General features: G+C 37.7%; 1 protein-coding gene across 1 annotated transcript in view; it reads right to left on the minus strand.

The window, feature by feature from the left end:
• The window catches only part of RYR2 (ryanodine receptor 2), a 739,709-nt gene that overhangs the window by 522,896 nt on the left and 199,870 nt on the right, over nucleotides 1-16,943 (minus strand). The window lies entirely within an intron of this gene.

Genomic DNA, 16,943 nt, shown 5'->3' on the forward strand with positions numbered 1-16,943 from the left:
AGGACCAAAGCTTCCAGAATGCAACAGGTCATCAGCTTCACGCCAGCCAAGGCCCATGCCACTTGTCAGGACTGTGAACTGAGATCAAGGGAGTCACTGGAGGGACCAACACACTGCTATTCACCTTCCTTGTTAGCACAGTCCCTTGAGCAAAGGCAAGTAGGTGGGTCAGGTGAATTAAAGTGCCTGCCAATATTTCTAGAGTGTTGCAGGTGAACCTATGTGTATCAGAGGTGAACTCCAGGTAGGTTTTTCTCCAACTGGTTCCATCTGCCTTATAACGAGTAGATACCTCTCCCAGGTTTTAGATTGTTTTCCTGTCTTAGGTTTCAGTGTTTTCTCAAGTTTTTATTTCAAGAAACATAATGGGAATCAGAAGCTCAGTTTTGACTATAAGAATTCTTTAAGGGGCGCCTGGGTGGCTCAGTGGGTTAAAGCCTCTGCCTTTGGCTCCGGTAATGATCCCAGGGTCTTGGGATCGAGCCCCACGTCGGGCTCTCTGCTCAGCGGGGAGCCTGCTTCCTCCTCTCTCTCTCTGCCTGCCTCTCTGCCTACTTGTGATCTCTACCTGTCGAATAAATAAATAAAATCTTAAAAAAAAAAAAAAAGAATTCTTTAAAGTCTTGGGGCACGTGGGTGGTTTAGTGGGTTAAGGCCTCTGCCTTTGGCTCAGGTTGTGATCCCAGGGTCCTGAGATCAAGCCCCACAATGGGGTCTATGTGTGGCTGGGAGCCTGCTTCCTCCTCTCTCTCTGCCTGCCTCTTGGCCTACTTGTGATCTCTGTCAAATAAATAAATAAAATCTTTAAAAAAAAAAAAAAGAATTCTTTAAAGTCTTTAAAAGTTTTCAAGAATGAGTCTATAACTCATAAGACAATCTATCATTGTGGTATTCTTCAAATATCCCATAGAATGCTTCCTACTTGGGGGGATATCAATGATGTCATCTTTGTCCTTTTGTATCACCACCACTTCCTAACTGGGGAGCAGTATCGACGTGTATGTAAGACACTAAGAATAATCATTTCCACACAGCTTACAAAGTACAAGTTAACAAATAGTTCTCCTCTGCCCAAAAATCATCTGTTAGGCATTTCCTCATGATGCTTCCATTCCAGCAGAACTTTGTGTAAGTATGCAATCATTAATTCTTTGTCAACAATAAAACACCGAAATTAAGAAGGTTCCTTTCTGCCACACCTACCATCACCTTTGTTTTCCTCTTAAAGTATTGGCAAATAAATAATTATATAACTAAAACACAAAGATTTTGAGAATCCAATATGGCTACTGGTCATTTATTTTCTTTCCCAACCACCTTGGCCTTTTTCCTCCCTTTTGCTCAAAGCAAAATTCTGTGAAAAATCCCAAGTAAGTAGAACAAAACAACAAGAATGTTAATATTTATTTTTCTATACTTGTCTTTTATTACTTCTATTAATTTTTAGAGGAAACACATTGAGAAACTACCATCTCTTGCTTAAAATGTTTCCTAAACTTTATTTTTAAAGTGGATCTTCCTTATATCATCCAGCACTTATTTTATACTGACATTTTTATTATTCAAAAATTTTCACTTGAAAAAGAAGAACAGTTCATTTGGAATATCACAACTATTATGCATCATTTATATCCTAATGCATTATTTATAGTGGTGAATAATATCCTGAATGAGAAGTCACTGAAGATAAAATATTGCTCTATCATGTTCCATTAAGCGAAAAAATACTTTTAATTAAAGTGATGCCACAGAAATTAGAAGAAACGGAAAGAGCTCTTGAGATTGTGCTATCAACAAGGTGCAACTTCCTTCTTGGAAGCCTGATAAAAATCAACAGTGTTGTCTTGTACATGTGGTGGATGTCTTAGAATTCCAGTAGCACTAAAGTGTTAAGTCTAACACAGATCTTAAAAATTATTTTTATCTCTGCCCTGAGTCCACAAAGACTAACGCCAGAAAACTATGCTTGCAGCAATAAGATCATTCAACAAAAATTTTTTTTAATAAATTTTCTCCTTTGAGAGACTTCATGACTATTGATAAACGACTGACCTAAGACTATTACTGATTCTCTTTATAACTTAACGTACACTTAAATTCACACACACATATGTGTGTGGGTATGCCAAATATCATTCCATACGTGTGTATGTTTTGTTATCCTCTCGAACTGAGCAACATATGTGAAGGCTATTGATACCTTCATTTTTTAAGCAGCTTTTTCATGGATTTCTCTCATAAATCCATTTTGCCATAGCTTTTCCACTGATCTTCTTGGGACTTTTAGGCATGTCATCAAATCATCTGCAACTGTCTCTTCATATCCAAACTTAAATCTCTAGGTCTAATTACACTGGCTCAAGCCTCCCACACAAACAGGGTCAACACAGAGATAACGAATACCCCAAACTTATGCCTAATTCTGATCATGAGTGTTCCCCTATAGATAAAGCAATGACTTAATTGAAGTTGTGTTTCTAAAATAATGTTAGTGAGTTATCCACTGACTCCTAGTTTTATTAACTTCTGAAATATACACTCTGAATTTCATCAAGTAACCTTTTCCCTATCTTCAGAGATGTCCAAAGGATTTTTCTCCTTAGCGCTACTAATATGAAGATTATTAATTATACTTTTTTCTTGGTACCAAGCCACTCTTGGATTCCTAGAATAAATTACTTAGTCAGGATGGATGTTTTAATGCAACACTGGTTTCTTTAAAAAAAAAATTTGCTCAGATTTTGGTATTAATATTCGTAAGTGAAACTGACCAAACAATTTCTCGATGTGATTTGAGATTTTTAGAATCCATTTTATAGCTTACCGGATGAAATAAATTTGGACATTTTCTTTCTTTTCTTAGGCTTTGGAATAATTTGAATAACATACAAAAGTAGGGATAATGTGACTGGTGTTTCTTGTCAGAAAATTCTTACTGCTTTATTTATCTGATAATTAGCCTATTTAGATTTTCTGTGGTAAATTTAATTTTTTCTAGAAAATGATTCATTTTGTGAAGATCTTCAAATCCACTTGTACATAATTGAGCAATTGGTCTCTTATGATTTAATTTCTTCTGTTTCTATCATTATCCTCCTCCTACATTTATGAAACTTTTAATGTTTGAATATTTGGGTTTTCTTTTTTTTTTTTACTCAATTAGTGGTTTGCCTATTTTTTTCAAAGAACCAATCTTTAACTCACCCATTTCCTTTTTACTTAATTCCCTCCTGTTGCTTTCTTTTGCTATTTTTTCTAGTTTTTAATGTGATTAATTCATTTTTTAATTTTTATTGATATATACATTTAATGCTAAAATCTCTATTCTCATGACTTCCATAACAGTGTCCCACATATTCTACACCACGTTTTCATTCTCACTAAGTGCAAGAAATCCTTCAATTTTATTTGATACTTCTACGTTCACTCAACACTTATTTAATAGTGTGACTTCTTAATTCTTACGTAGAAGGGACTTTTGTGGGGTTTTGGCTTTTTTTTAAGATTTTATTTATTTATTTGACAGAGATCACAAGTAGGCAGAGAGGCAGGCAGAGAGAGGGGGAAGCAGGCTCACTGACAAGCAGAGAACCTAACACGGGGCTCAATTCCAGGACGAGACCATGACCCCAGCCGAAGGCCAGAGGCTTAACCCACTGAGCCACCCAGGTACCCCTGGCTTTTTGTTTGTTTGTTTTAAATTAATTTTTAGTTTTATTTCTTTAGACTTATGTTTATATTATTGCTGCTCTTTGGAATTTAGTGTGTGTGTGTGTGTGTGTGACCTAAAATGTGGTCAATATTCTTTAATGTTTTATATGAACCTTTTATATACTCTGAGGTTTAGGTCTTGACATGTCTTTATAAGGTCAATATCACTGAGATTTTATACCAAGCATTTTACTCATTTTTTTCTACCTGAAGTATGTTAGACCATCTATTTTATTTGTACTGTATTCTCTTGGCATCTGTAATTTTTGGCTTATGGAAGTGGTTTCTGTTATTGGGTGCATATACCTATGTAATCTTTACTGAGAAGTATATCCCCTAAAATTATTAGATATCCTGCTTTGTCTCTTTTCAAGGTTTTTGGTCTGGATTATGCCTTAGCCAATAATGAGTTTGAGAAATCCACTCTGTTTTTACTTGTGTTTCTTAGTATACCCTCGTCCATCCTTTTATTAGTACGTTCTGTATCTGTTTCAGTAGATATAACATCATGTTTGGCTTTGCTAATTCAAAATCTTAAGTTCTTGTCTTTAATAGGTCAGTCAAGTACACTTACAGTTATTCATATGAACGCTTAATATAATTTTTTAAACTCCTCCCACTCTTCTCCCACTTTTGGTAGTTTACCAACTTCATAGTGTTGGGCATAGACCCACTCTGCATGATGCTCTCTCCTTCAAAATCATGAGTCTCAACAACGTAAATAAATGTGCATTGCTTGGTTCCAACCAGTCCTCCTGCCAGAGTCTCTCCTGAAGCTCACTCTCCAGTAAATTCCTAAAGAAGGGCTCATGGAAACAATATCCCTAAATTGTTTCACATTCATAATTGTTTCTGGCTTTTACATGAAAAGTCAGTTTGGCTGGGATACTTGATTCAGATTTCCTTTCCTTGAGTTTCTTAATATATTACTCCATTTTCACTTGGCATAAAGCATTGGGTTATAAAATCTAATGACAACATGACCTCCTTTCCTTTAAAAGTGATTTGCCTTTTTGCCTGGATTCAACAGATTTTTTTTTCTTTACCTTTAATGAATATACTTTACTAGATTATCTGTCTTGGCCAGCTAAGAAGTTGGTTTTCCAAAGTATACACTACACAAATGTGTAGTTTCAAGCAAGTGTTCCTGAGCTTTGGTATTCCTCCCAGAGTCTTTTATTATAAATACATCAGATGTTCTTCTAATACATTCTGTTGTTCTCCTTTATAGGAAAAAAGAAAAAAAAAGATTTTTTTTTTAACTTTTATCTATAAAGGAGAACAACAGAACATGTTAGATAAAGGTAAAAAAAAAAAGTCTTTTTTTCTTTTTCTTTTTTTTTTTTTTCCTTTAAGTAGGCTCCACACACAGCACGGAGCCCAACACAAGGCTTGAACTCTCAACCCTGAGGATCAAGAGTAAGATGCTCAACCAACTGAGCCACCCAGGCACCCCTGTAAATAGATTATCTTTTACTAATTTAGGTTCACAGCAAAACTGCATGGAAGGCACAGAGATTTTCCCATACATTCTCTGCCTGCCCATCTGCACAGCCGTCCCCATTATTAATGTTCCCCACCATAGTGGTACATTTGTTATGACACATGAACATACATGACACATCTAAATCGCCCAAAGTCCACACAACTATGGTTTTACTCTTAGTGTTGTACATCTTTCCGACAAATATATAACGATATGCATCCATCATTATATCATCATACAGAATAGATTTGCTGGTCTAAAAATCCTCCAAGTTCCACCTTTTCATCCTTCCTGCCCTCCCTAACCCTTGTCAACCACTGATTTTGTTTATGGTCTCTAGAGTTCTTTCAGTTCCAGAATGTCATAGAACAAGAATCACACAGTTTGTAGCCTTTTCAGACTGGCCTCTTTCACTCATTAGTACATTTTTAAATTTTCTCCATGTCCTTTTATGGCTTGATAGCTCACTTTTTTTTTTTTAAATGATAAATAATACTCCATCATCTACATGGACCACAGTTTATCCATTCTTTAATGAAGGATATCTAATTGCTTCCAAGTTTTGGCAATTGTGAATAAAGCTTCTATAAACATCCACATGCAAGTTTTTGTGTGGACGTACGTTTTCAAAGCCTTTGGGTAAATACAAAGGAGCACAATCTGGGGATCATGAGAAGACTATATTTAGTTTTCAAAATGGCTGACCCATTCTCCACCCTCACAGGTCACAAATGAGAATTCCTGCTGCTCCTCATCCTCACCAGCATTCGGTGTTTCCAGTTCTGGTATCTGGCCATTTTTTTTTTTAAGATTTTATTTATTTATTTGACAGAGAGAAATCACAAGTAGACAGGCAGGCAGAGAGAGAGAGAGGGAAGCAGGCTCCCCCCAAGCAGAGAGCCCGATGCGGGACTCAATCCCAGGACCCTGAGATCATGACCTGAGCTGAAGGCAGTGGCTTAACCCACTGAGCCACCCAGGTGCCCAAATCTGGCCATTCTAATAGGTGGTATCCACTTCTATTTGTGTTGCCCTGATGACGTATCACACACATTTTTTCATGTGCTGATTTGTCATGTAGATATCTTCTTTGGCAAGGTGATTTCTAAAGTTTTTGGCCCATTTGTTAATCATTTTGTTCTCTTTATTTTGATTTTTAAGAGTTCTTTTGATGTTGTAGCTAACGGTCCTTTACCAGATGTGTCTTTTGCGAGTTTCTTCACCCAGTCTGAGGCTCATCTTCTCATTCATTTAACACTGTCTTCCCCAGAGCACAGGTTTCTAATTTGAATGAGTTTTCATGGGTTTTATCTAAAACATCTTCACCATACCCAACATTATCTAGATTTTCTACTAGGTTATTTTCCAGGATTTTACAATTTTGCATTTTAAAGTCTGTGATCCATTTTCAATTAATTTTTGTGACGGGCATAATGTCGGTCTAGATTCTGGTTTTTTTCCTTTTTTTTTTTTTTTTGCATTAAAATGTCCAATTATTCCTGTACCACTTGTTGGAAAGCTTACTTTTGTTGCCTTGTATTCCTTTTGTTCATTTGACAAAAATCAGTTGACTATTTGTGAGTCTATTTCTGGACTCTCTATTCTGTTTCACTAATCAACTGGTATATTTTTCACTAATACCACACTGTCCTTAGCTTTTTAAGAAAATGTTGTTTTCTCCTTCAATATTATGTTGTCTATTCTGGGTCTTTCGATGCTCCAAATAAACTTCTTAAGCAGTCTGTCAATATCTGCTAAATAACTTCCTGAGATTTTGACAGGCATTGCGTTATCTATAGATCAAGTCTGACAGAACATTTTGCTGATACTGAGTCTTCCTCTTCATGAACATAGAATATCTCTCCATCTAGCTAGTTCTGCTTTGTATCTTTCACCTAATTTTCATAGTTTTTATCCTATAGATCTTGTAATATTTTCTTAGGTTTACAAGTAAGTTATTTTTTTTTCCTTTCTAAGATAAATGGTATTGCATGTATTTTTTAAAAGATTTATTTTAAAGGACCAAGCCACAGAGCACAAGCAGGGGGAGGGGCAGAGGGACAGAGAGAGAGGGAGAAGCTGTTTTCCCTGCTGAGCAAGGAGCCCAAGACAGGGCTTCATCCCAGACCCTGGGATCATGACCTAAGCCAAAGGCAGACACTTAACTAACCAAGTCACCCAGGTGCCCCTTCTCTTTCTAATCTTATTGCATTTGCTATGTCTTTCAGCAAAATGTTGAACATCAGTGGGGAAAGCCAACATCTTTGGCTTGTTTCTGATCTTAGTGTGAAAACTGCAAGCTTCTCAATACTAAGATGCTATCTGTTGGTTTTCTGTAGTCTTCATGAAGTTGAGAAAGTTCCTCCCATTCCTAGTTTACTGAGAGTTTTTATCATGAATGGATGGTGGGTTTTGTTAAATGCTATGATCCTGTGATTTTTCCTTTCTCAGTTGATGTGATAGATTATAGTAGTTGATTTTTTAATTTGAACGAGCCTTGCTTACCTAGGATAGTAAATTCTATGTGGTCATGATGTGTAATTCTCTTTATACACTGTTGGATTTAATTTGTTAATAATTTTATTTACATTAATGTTTTTAAGAGGTATTGGTCTGTATTTCTTTCTTCGTTATTTTGTTTTTGGTGGTTTGTTTGTTTGTTTGGTCTTGTATTTTCAGGTTTTGATTTAAGAGTAATCTTGGCCTCAGAGAATAAGTAAAGAAGTTATTTCTTTTGCTTGTATCTTCTGAAAGATTATAGTTAACCTATACAGTTTCTTCTTTAAATGTCTGATAGAATTCACAAGTGAATCCATCTGGGCCTGCCACCTTTAGTATAGAAAGTTATTAACTGCTGTTTCAATTTAATATCTAAAAGCCTATTCAAATTGTCAATATCTTGTGCGCATTTTGGCAGACTGTGTCTTCCAAAGAATTGGTCCATTTCACCTAGTTTATAAAATCGTGGGTACAGAATTATTTCTAGTATTGCTTTATTACCTACTTAATGTTTGTGGGATCTATAGTGATGTCTCTTGTTTTTGATGTTAGTAATTTATATTTTTTTCTTAACTAGACTGGCTAGAAGCTTATGAATTTTATTGATCTTTTCAAAGAAACAGTTTTTTTTTTATTGATTTTGATTTTCTGTTTTTAGTTTCATTGAATTCTACCATAATTTTTTTTCTTTTCTTCTGTTTACTTTGGATTTAATTTGTTCTTCTCTTTCTAGTTTCATAAGGGAGAAGTTTAGATTATGGATTTTAGACCTTCCTTGTTTTTAATAGTTGCACTCTGTACTTTTCATCCCCCACCCACCACAAGCATTGCTTTTGCTGCATCTCATATTTTGATAAGTTGTGTTTTTATTTTCTTACAGTTCAAAGTATTTTTCTAGTTAATCTTAGATTTATTAACCATATTAACCTCCAAGTACTTAAACATTTTCCATCCTTCTACTTAAATTCAGTCGTCGTCTGAGATCAGATATTGTATGATTTCTGTTCTTTTAAATTTGTTAAGTTATATGTTATGGCCTAGAATATGGTCTATCTTGGTGAATGTGTCCATATGAGCTTGAGAAAAATGTGTATTCTGTTACTGCTGGATGAAGTAAACCACACTTGCCCATTATATCCAGTTGATTGAAAATGTTGCATAGTTCAACTATTCCCTTGCTAATTTTCTGCCTTTTAGATTGCCCCATTTCTCATAAATGGGTGTTGACGTCTCCAACTGAGACAGTGGATTCATTTATTTTTCCTTTGATGCTGTTGTTAGGCCCATACATGTTAAGGACTGTTATGAGAGCTGATTCCTTTGTAATCGTGGAATGCCCTTCTTTATTCCTGGTAACTTTCCTGCTATTCCTACTTTTATTAAATTATTATTAGCATGATATATCTTTCTCTACCCACTTGCTTTTAACCTATGTGTCTTTATTTTGAGGTGAGTTTCCTATAGGCAAGAAATAGTTAGGTGTCATTTTTGATCCAGTCTGACAGTCTCTTAATTGGTGCATTTAAACCACTAAGGTTCAGGGGCACCTGGGTGGCTCAGTGGTTTGGGCTGCTACCTTCGGCTCGGGTCATGATCTCAGGGTCCTGGGATCGAGCCCCGCATCGGGCTCTCTGCTCCGCAGGAAGCCTGCTTCCCACTTTCTCTCTCTCTCTCTCTGCCTGCCTCTCTGCCTACTTGTGATCTCTGTCTGTCAGATAAATAAATAAAATCTTTAAAAAATAAAAAAATAAAAAAATTAAAAAAAATAAACCACTAAGGTTCAAAGAAATTATTGTTGTAAGCGAATTAAGATCTATCAGATTCATGTCTGTTTTCTGTTTGTTGCCCTTATTCTTTGTTTCCACTTTTGTCTTCCATTCTTTTCCTGCCTTTAGTGGCTTCAAGTGAACATTTCATATGATTTTATTTTCTCTCCTTGACATATAGGTTGGTTATACTTTTCATTTATTTATTTATTTATTTATTTTTTGGTCAGAGAGAGAGCGAGTGAGAGCGAGCACAGGCAGACAGAGTGGAAGGCAGAGTCAGAGGGAGAAGCAGGCTCCCCGCGGAGCAAGGAGCCCGATGGGGAACTCGATCCCAGGACGCTGGGATCATGACCTGAGCCGAAGGCAGATGCTTAACCAACTGAGCCACCCAGGCGTCCCTACTTTTTTTTTTAAGTGGTTTTTTTAGCATCTGTAATACACATTCACAACTAATCCAAATCCACTTTCAAATAACATTACACTCACATGCCATGGAGAGTGGACATACCTTATAACAAAATAATCCTAATTCATCCCTCTCATCCTTTGTAGCACTGATGTTATTCATTTCACTTATACCTAAGCATACATAGGCAAAGAGAGTGTTGCTGTTACTACTCTGAGCAAACTTTTACCTGTTATATCAATTAAGAATAAGAAAAATAAAAACCTTTAATGTTACTTTCACCAATGCTTCCTTCCTCACTTTATGTAAACTCAAGTTTCTGAGCTTTCCTTCTTGCTCAAGAGCTTTTTTCAACACTTCCTGTAAGCCAGGTCTACTGGCAACAAATTTCTTTAATTTTTGTTTGTCTGAGAAAGTCATTTTTCTTTTACTCCTAAAGGACAGTTTTACAGGATACAGAATTCTAAGTTGATAGCTTTTCCCTCCCAACATTTTAAGCATTTTACTCTCTTCTTGCTTGCAGAATTTCTAAAAAATCGAATGTAATTCTTATCTTTGCTCTCTTATAGGTAAGATTTTTTTTTTCTCCAGTTTCTTTCAAGGTTTTTTGTTTAATTTTCTGCACCTAGAAAATGATATACCTACATGTACTGATGATTTGCATTCATTCTTCTTGGTATTGTCTTAACTTCCTGGATCTGTGGTTAGAGGTGAGACATCAACTTGCAGAAATTATCAGTCATTATTGTTTCAACTATTTCTTCTATTCCTTTCTTCATGTTTCTAGAGCTCTTTGGTAGTTGTCCTACAGTTCCTGAATATTCTGTCCTTTTTTTTTTTTTCCTTCATCCAATCTTTTTTTTTTTCTTTACTTTTCAGTTTTGGAGGTTTCTATGGAGATATCCTCAAACTCACAGATTCTTTGTTCTGCCAAGTCCAGTCTAATAATAAGCCATCAAAGGCATTCTTAATTTCTGTCAGTGTTTTTGTTCTCCACCATTTCTTGATTCTTTCTCTGAATTCTACCGCTGCTTACATTGCCCATCTGTTCTTGCAGGCTGTCCCCTTTTATGAAGTGGAGTCTTTAGCATATTAATCATAGTTGTTTTACATTCCTGGTTTGATAATTCCCACACTGCTTCCATATCTGAGTCTGGTTCTAACCCCTGCTCTGTCTCTTCCAACTGCGTTTCTTGCCTTTTCTTGATAGCCACACAAGATGTTTTGGGTAAAGGGAATTGCCGTACACAAGCCTTTAGTAAAATGATGGTAAGGTCTGGGAGGAGGAAGTGTTTGATGGTTCTATTAAGTCTCAGTCTCCCAGTAAGCCTGTGCCTCTGGACCATGAACTTCACACATTTCTCAGTGTCCTCCCCTTAGGTGGTACAGGATGACAAGAGTTGGCTGGAGTTGGCTATTTCCCTTCCCCGGGTTAGGTTAGTTACTGATACAATCCCAGCAGGCTGAGTTCTGGCAAAGTAGTGTCTCTGGAGGACAGACCTTGTTAAGAACTTAATACTCTGGATTTTTTCAAGGTGATTCTTCTTCCCTCTCCCTGACAGAAGCACAAGGGAATTTTTCTCCAGTATTCACTGTGAGAACCTGGTAGAACCCCAAGAGGTAAAAACCCCAGAAGCATGAAACCCCTGTATAACTGGATCCCCGAGGATTTTCTAAGTCTTAAGAGTCGTCCACACTGAGCCTCCAGCAACTCGTCAGTTCCAGTTCAGGTTTTCCCACCCAGCATGGGTTCCTGCTCACAGGAGCTGGAATTCTCTGCACCCGCGTGTCAGTCTCTCTGATTTGGGGGTACAAGTGTGCCCTGTGACTTGGCTGTCTCATGGATCTAAGAAGGGCTGTTCATTTCTCACTTTGCCCAACTTTTTACTAGTTAGGACAGAGTGGTGACCTCCAAGCGTCTTACATGCTGGATAGGAACTTGGAAGTCTCCCACATGGTTTTATCTCTTCATTTCCTTTGGGGATTATATATATATATATTTTTTTTTTTTAAAAGGTTTTCACTTTTCCATTTTCTTTCATTCTTAAGGCATTACTCATGGTTTATATGTTCTCACGTCCTTTCTAATTTAGTCTCCCTTTCTAAAGTTAGTTTCTCTGTGACTTAAAATTTCATCCTATCATCTTTCAGTTCTTTTCAAATCTTTCTCTTCTCCATTCACCTTATTTCTGAGTTTATAATCTCAAAGCACCTCTCTTCACTGAATTTTAGTTCATTCTGGAATGTCATGTAACAGTTTTAAGTAGTCCCTCTAACATTATGCTCATTATCTCTTTGACATATAAAATTCTTCATACATATATAAATTATATGTAAAAGATAACTTCAAATAATTATGTAGATAAATATAGATTACTTCATTATTACAAATAAGTTACACATAATTACATATAATTACATATGTATACATAATGGTTTTATACATAGTATAATTATATGTCTACATTTATAGTATTATATGTGGTATGTAAAATATATATTACACATAATTTATGTAATTATATATATAAAGGTTTTATATACTGTATAATTATGTATAGAACATGGTATAATTATGTATATATAATACATATATATGCAGTATACATAGGTATATATTTACATAAAATAAAAAGACAGCAAGCAGGAGCAGAATTCTATCTACAGGCAATAAAGACATAGTAGATAAACTGGAAGGAGCTTTCTCATAGAAAAGGAGGGTGGCTATAGAGTAACTTCTTTTGTTTGCACCCAATATTCAAAACACAACGATTCTTTTATGAGATCCATTGGCCCTATTTCCCTTCCCCCGTTTTACCTGATACTTCTCTATCCTTTGCCCCTACTCAATCCATACTTGATTCTCAATCTTTTCTCCTCAAATCCAGGCCTATCTACATTTTTAAAAAGTATTTATTTCTTTTCAGTGTGACAGAATTCATTGCTTTTGCACCACACCCGGTGCTCCATGCAATCCGTGCCCTCCATAATACCCACCACCTGGCTCCCACCCCCCTTCAAATCCTCAGATTGTTTTTCAGAGTCCATAGTCTCTCATGGTTCATCTCCCCATCCAATGTCCCTCAACTCCCTTCTCCTCTCCATCTCCCCATGTCCTCCATGTTATTTGTTATGCTCCACAAGTAAGTGAAACCCTATGATAATTGACTCTCTCTGCTTGACTTATTTCACTCAGCATAATCTCTTCCAGCCCCGTCCATGTTGCTACAAAAGTTAGGTATTCATTCTTTCTGATGGAGGCATAATACTCCATAGTGTATATGGACCACATCTTCCTTATCCACTCGTCTGTTGAAGGGCATTTTGTTTCCTTCCACAGTTTGGCGACCGTGGCCATTGCTGCTATAAACATTGGGGTACAGATGGCCCTTCTTTTCACGACATCTGTATCTTTGGGGTAAATACCCCGTAGTGCAATTGCAGGGTCATAGGGAAGTTCTATTTTTAATTTCTTGAGGAATCTCCACACTGTTCTCCAAAGTGGCTGCACCGACTTGCATTCCCACCAACAGAGTAAGAGGGTTCCCCTTTTTCCACATCCCCTCCAACACACGTTGTTTCCTGTCTTGCTAATTTTGCAGGCCTATCTACATTTGCATCTAGATACAATCTAAACTTAAAAAGATTTCAAAAGTCGTAGGCCAAGACTGCTCCAGAAATATTGGTTAATCTTTACCATGTCTCCCTCATCCCCTTCTCATTTCAGCTGCTTTTTCCGCACTGGCCCACCATGTCCTCCGGGAGTCCGTGTAGCTAGTTTTTTGACACAAAAGAAACCAGGCTGCCTTTCCTCCACTTCCTTCAGTACACATCTGTACACCCGGTGTGGGGATAACATGTCATCTAGTTTATTCTAGATCATATGTTGTCTGTGTGTGTGTGTTGGGGGCGGGGAGGGTTCTGTTATCTTCTGAGCTCTGCCTGCTTTTATGTCAAGATTGGCGGAGATGAAAATCTATGCCTCTATGATAACTTCTCATTTTCTCTCAAACATTGAGTGATAACAAGTGACTAGGTTTCTAAAAGCAGAAGTCCTACATCTCAATCGTAAAAGACAGAAAATGAAAAGGCATTCATATAAAGAATGCGAAGTATCCACGATTATAATTCACAAACGATTAACTGAAAGATATCATCAGATTTGATGTTTACATGTTCTGCTGGAAAACCTATGCTGGAGTTATGAACCATCATCCTCTTTCAGGCAGAAATCAGCATGAAGAGATGTCCAGGAACATGAAACAGTCTTCTGAGAAAGTTAGGTCCTGCCTTCGATTAAAAGGTGGCTCAGAGGGTTGAACCTCTGCCTTTGGCTCGGGCCGTGATCTCAGGGTCCTGGGATCAGCCTCTCTGCTCAGCGGGGAACCTGCTTCTTCCTCTCTCCGCCTACTTGTGATTTCTTTCAAATAAATAAATAAATAAATAAACCTTTAAAAAAAAAAAAAAGATTCTGCAGCTTAAGACATGTCTTAATGTCTTAAGACCACTCACCACCAACAACAATTTTATTCTCTCCATCTTTTTAATAAATGCAGGAGACAACAAAGTTGAGAGCCAGGGAAAGAAGGACCATCTCCCATTTTCCACCAATGAAAATTGAATCCACGTGTATCTGCGCAAAATACAGCTGGACCTAAGTTTACATATGTTAAACATGAATGAGATCGAGTTTTGACACTGTAATTATAAAACAATTAAGTCTATAAAAGATATAATTGGGCTAAGAGTAGTGGTCCCCTTTCAAACCTAATGATCTCCTTAATTTTGTGGATGACTTACTAGGTTCAAGGCCCTGTGCCCGGTACTAAGCAATAAGAGAGAAGATAATAAGTGAGATATGCGCTGCTCCTCAGGGAATGCAGAAGCTGGTGTATGTATCGGAGAGCAGGTGAGAAGCTGGTGTGGATTATACAGAATTAAGGCCACCTGGCAACATAACAGAAGTATAAACAAAGTACACAACAAACAACACAGAGAACAGAACTCAGAGACCTTGGAAAGAAGCAACCCAGAAGAAGGACTATTTGAAATAGGCTTTGAAGGACAAGCAGCATTTCAGCCCGCTGAGAAGTACAGGACAGACATAACAAAGGCAAGTGGAAATACAGGGGAAAAAAACAATGACACAGTAGGGGGTTTTCAAGTAAGAGTGTATTTATGTTGTAACTACTTACAAAAAAAAAAGTTCAAATAGGCTTACTGGACATCAATTGCTATTCATTCTCTGTTTTATAAACAATTCCCGTATCTCATTCGACATGCACATTTTCTTTTTTCTTTTTTTTTTAATTACTTTTTTTTTTTTTAAGATTTTATTTATTTGTCATAGAGAGAGAAGTGAGAGCAAGCACAGGCAGATAGAGTGGCAGGCAGAGGCAGAGGGAAAAGCAGGCTCCCTGCCAAGCAAGGAGCACGTCGTGGGACTCGATCCCAGGACGCCGGGATCATGACCTGAGCCGAAGGCAGCCGCTCAACCAACTGAGGCGTCTCCCACATGCACATTTTCAAAGACGCCAAAAAAGAATACAAAAGGATGACAACAAAAATGGTCAAAATCGTTGGTTCACTAGCTCATCATGAGTTAACAATGGCGGTGTTCCTCCGAGGAAGGAACCAGTTTAAATGGATGCCTAGCCCTCATCAGTGCCTTCAGTGCCACATGAAATGCCTACCACAAATCAGGAGCATTCGTTTTTAACATGGAGACCCCCTCTTACATTACAGGAACGAAAGAACAATTGCCAACACAGCGTTCACCATAATGTGAAAATCCAAAACCAGCTAGCTAAACAATGTGCCTGGTTCTACGCACCACAGAATCTCAGAAACCACGGGGGTGTGCTCTATGTTAAAATGCTTAATATTTTCCTCTTAAGAATACTTTTCACAACTAACACCTAACATTGTAATTTGTACAAACAGAACGCTCAATCAAAACTTGTCGAATCAAAAATAAATCTAAGCAGGGCTATAAAACACATAATGTTTTGCCACCCACTATTATAAGGTGAATCATATTACTTGGCATGGAATTATTATAATAAATGAATCCTATGTACACATTTCTCAGCGTTGTTTCACAGAATAACCAAAGAGGTACTGTGATATCAAGGAAAGAGTCAGGAATCTGCAGCCAGCAGGCCGAGATGTAAGCGTGGAAAACCAATGCTAACACTGTGGCTTTGAGTCCCATTAACAATATTAGGCACAGCACCTGACTTCTATTTGCTTCCCACGTCCCCACGTGTACAGTGGATGTGACAGTTCTTACTGTCACACTCTTACTGCAGCAGCTGAATGAGACTGCCTGTCCAAGGACTCCGGAGACCAGAAAGTACTGCACAAAGGAGGACTGATTTCTGGTTGACTTCCCACCCCTCAGACATCTTCCTCTTTCCCTTCATCCGCATGGTCTGATCCTTCAGCACATTGGCAAGGCATGTTGATAATACCCGCCAGGTCCCCCCCCATCACTGTAGTCTGAAGAACCAGCAGCTCCCATGCAGATCTCCATCTCCCTGCTTTCAGGCTTGTTCTCTCAACACCCTCCAGTCACAAAGCAATGGCTAAACCAAATTGCACCGTTCACTGGTTCCAATGGCCTCCCTTCATCGTAGAGCGATACCTCCACTCCTGGACATGGCCTAGAAGGCCTCCATGGCCAGTTCCAGTTGAGGGAAACTAACTGAGGACCCCTGCATTACATGGCTCCTCTTTCTGGAATGTTCCAAGAGACCAGGGACAGTTCACTCTCTCTCACTTCATTCCAGATGGCTCATGTATCACTGCCTCAGAAAACCTTTCCCAAATACTTTTTGGAAAAGGGGGAGCCCTTGCCCCATCACTCTATACCCCATTATTCTGCTTTCTCCATAGCCCTGAGTTCCAAAATCATACCACTCATTTACTTGTTTACTTTTCCACTAGGACATAAACACCATGGGGATAAGAGTTCGGTCTCATTCTTGTCAACAAACTTACCTGACTTGCGTGCAAAAAGGAAGGGCTCGACAAGAAATTTGCTTAATGGGTAATAAGCACATTTTTCAAA

The sequence above is a fragment of the Mustela nigripes genome, chromosome 4 (genome assembly GCF_022355385.1).
Source record: "Mustela nigripes isolate SB6536 chromosome 4, MUSNIG.SB6536, whole genome shotgun sequence".
Classification (NCBI taxonomy): Eukaryota; Metazoa; Chordata; class Mammalia; order Carnivora; family Mustelidae; genus Mustela; species Mustela nigripes.